At 40.9% G+C, this 3,253-nt stretch overlaps 1 non-coding gene across 1 annotated transcript; it reads left to right on the top strand.

Annotated features, from left to right (window-relative positions):
• Positions 1 to 1,895: 1,895 nt before the first annotated feature.
• Positions 1,896 to 2,002, top strand: Gm25851. The gene has a single exon (XR_003953136.1). It is a non-coding gene; the product is annotated as a U6 spliceosomal RNA (small nuclear RNA).
• The last annotated feature ends 1,251 nt before the right edge of the window (positions 2,003 to 3,253 follow it).

Below are 3,253 nucleotides of genomic sequence, written 5' to 3'. Positions count from 1 at the left end.
TAATTTGTAAGTATTCTACCGGAGCGTGGACACGCCCACCCTCGGCTCCTTCAAAGACCGGAAATGCCTGTTGTATTTTCCTTTGTTCCTCTCTGGGAATGAATGAGTCTGCGCACTGCCTCTCTGCGCACTGCCTCTCTGCGCATTGCTGACGCACTACGCAGGGCGGGGACTCCGCATAGGGCGGACCTTGAAGCCGACTGCCCTGAGGCCAATCAGCAAACTGGCCTTCGCCAGCCGCTTTTGGCTTTTTTCTTGACCAATTAGCTGGCTGGTAATGGGCTGCTTCTTCCTCCCAGTCTGTTTCCTCAGAGGAGGATTCTTCACCTGCTTCAGAGCTACTAAGAGCTGGCTTCCTGAGCTCATCTAGTGACGAGTATCTCCTAGAGACCTCCGCTAATTGATCTTTCTTCTTTTCCCTTTTTCCTCTTTTTCTTTTAATCTCTCTCCAGGTATTCCTACCTAACCTTAACTTTTCCTCGGGTTCAAGACCCTTGGAAAGGCCTGTATACTTATTTTGTGTACCATATTTCCTCTTTGCTCCTACTCTCTCTCCCCGCTTTACTTCTGATAGCTTGTCCTGAATTTCCTCTAGAATTTTCAGCCCTATCTTAATCACTTGATAACATGTGAAAAGGAACAAAAGGGCTCCTAACACCAGAAAAAATTCAAGGCCAAATATACCTTGCAAAGCCATTTTCCACTTTACTTCTGATAGACTGTCTTGAATTTCCTTAGAAAGTTCAAGATCAGACTTACCTCGTAAAGCTGTACTCACTGGTACTCTCGTTCCCCAGCTGAAAAGTTCTGAATTCATACAGTTGAATCCTTCTTAACAGTCTGCTTTACGGGAACCTTTATTACCGCGACCCGCAGTTCTGGTTCTGGAATGAGGGATCTTCCTTGCGCCAGTCCCGAGTTTTTTCTCGTCCCGGGTTTCGGCACCAATTGTTATTAGACGCGTTCTCACGACCGGCCAGGAAGAACACCACAGACCAGAATCTTCTGCGGCAAAGCTTTATTGCTTACATCTTCAGGAGCCAGAGTGCAAGAAGCAAGAGAGCAAGAAGCAAGAGAGCAAGAAGCAAGAGAGCAAGAAGCAAGAGCGAGAGAAGCAAGAGAGAGAGAGAACGAAACCCCGTCCCTCTTAAGGAGCATTCTCCTTCGCCTCGGACGTGTCACTCCCTGATTGGCTGCAGCCCATCGGCCGAGTTGACGTCACGGGGAAGGCAGAGCACAAGTAGTCATAAGATACCCTTGGCACATGCGCAGATTATTTGTTTACCACTTAGAACACAGCTGTCAGCGCCATCTTGTAACGGCGAATGTGGGCGCGGCTCCCAACAGGAATTCATGAATATACTATAACCCATATTGGCCACTATGGCCTTGAACATCCAGCTATCCTGCCACCTCAGAATCCAAGTGATGGAACTACCATTGTGAGCCACCAAACCTACCCTAGACAATTTCTTTATGGCTGGCTCCTGCCTTAAAAGGGTAAATAAAAATTAAATGTCTAGATTTCATGGCTATTTGGAGCAGGCAGAAATGTTACTATTTCTATGGTTTGCTTTAAGGGAGAGAAATGCTAATATCTATTAATAACTTCAAGAAAGAAATAAAGAGAATATAGAGGAGAACATGAGATCAGTGCGATCTTCTGAGGATCTACAAATATCTTTCAGTTTAAAGGATTCAGAATATCAGATTACTATACTTTAGGGGATCATTTTTCTGAGCTCCAACATCTGCCTTTAACTGTCTCCTCCCCCCCCCCCCCCCCAGCACCTGTTAGTTACTGGAATTGTAAGGACATAGTTTGGGTTTTAGCAACCGTAGCAAGCTCAATGCAGCTGCCTATATTCAATAAGCCAATTAAAGAATAAATAATAGTGCTTGCTTCGGCAGCACATATACTAAAATTGGAACTATAGAGAGAAAATCGACATGGCCCTTGTGCAAGGATGACACCCAAATTTATGAACTGCTCCATATTTTTTATCTGAAATCAACCAGACAGAAACAAAGAGAATGATACAAAGAATCAACAAAATCAAGAGCTGGTTCTTTGAGAAAATCAACAAGATAGATAAACTTGAGAAAATCAACATGATAGGTAAACTTTTAGCCAAACTAACTAAAGGGCATAGAGACAGTATCCAAATAAACAAAATCAAAAATGACAAGGAGAAATAACAGAAACTGAGGAAATTTAAAAAAAATCATCAGAACCTACTAAAAAAGCTTATACTCTACAAAACCGGAAAATCTAGATGAAATGGAGGATTTTTTAGACATATACCATATACCAAAGTTAAATCAAGATCAGGAAAACTATCTAAACTGCCCCATAACCCCTAAGGAAATAGAAATAGTCATCAAAACCCTCTCAAATCAAAAACAAAAAACAAAACAAACAAACAAACAAAAAAACCCAGGGCCAGATGGTTTTAGTGCAGAATTCTGCCAGACCTTCAAAGAAGAGCTAATACCAATACTCATCAAACCATTCCATGAAATAGAAATAGAAGGAACACTACCTAATTCATATTAGGAAGCCACAGCTACTCTGAGGCCTAAACTACACTAAGACCCAACAAAGAAAGAGAACTTCAGACCAATCTCACTTATGAATACTGATGCCAAAATATTCAATAAAATGCTTGCAAACCGAATCCATGAACACATCAAAACCATCATCCACCAAGAGCAAGTAGGCTTCATCCCAGTGATGCAGGGATGGTTCAATATATATTTAAAAAAATCCATCAATGTGATACACTATAAAAACAAACTCAAGGAAAAAAAGCCACATGGTCATCTCATTAGATGCTGAAAAAGCCTTTGACAAAATACAACACCCCTTCATGGTAAAAGTATTGGAGAGATCAGAAATTTGTTGGACATACCTAATTAATAATAAAAGCAATATATAGCAAACCAACAGCCAACATTAAATTAAATGAAGACAAACTAGAAACAATCCCACTAAAATCAGAGACAAAACAACAATGCCCACTCCTCCCATATCTATTTGATGTAGTACTTGAAGTCCTAACCAGAACAACTAGACAACAAAATTGGAAAGGAAGAAGTCAAAGTATCACGGTTTGCAAATGATATGATAGTATACAGAAACAACCCCCCCCCAAAAAAAAAAACTCCTATAGCTGATAAACACCTTCAGCAAAGTGGCTGGATATAAAATTAACTCAACAAATCAGTAGCCTTCCTTTACACAAATAATAAA

This window comes from Mus musculus, chromosome X (assembly GCF_000001635.26).
Source record: "Mus musculus strain C57BL/6J chromosome X, GRCm38.p6 C57BL/6J".
Classification (NCBI taxonomy): domain Eukaryota; kingdom Metazoa; phylum Chordata; class Mammalia; order Rodentia; family Muridae; genus Mus; species Mus musculus.
The sequence above is the reverse complement of the archived record's forward strand: the minus strand, read 5'-3'. Positions and strand labels throughout refer to the sequence as shown.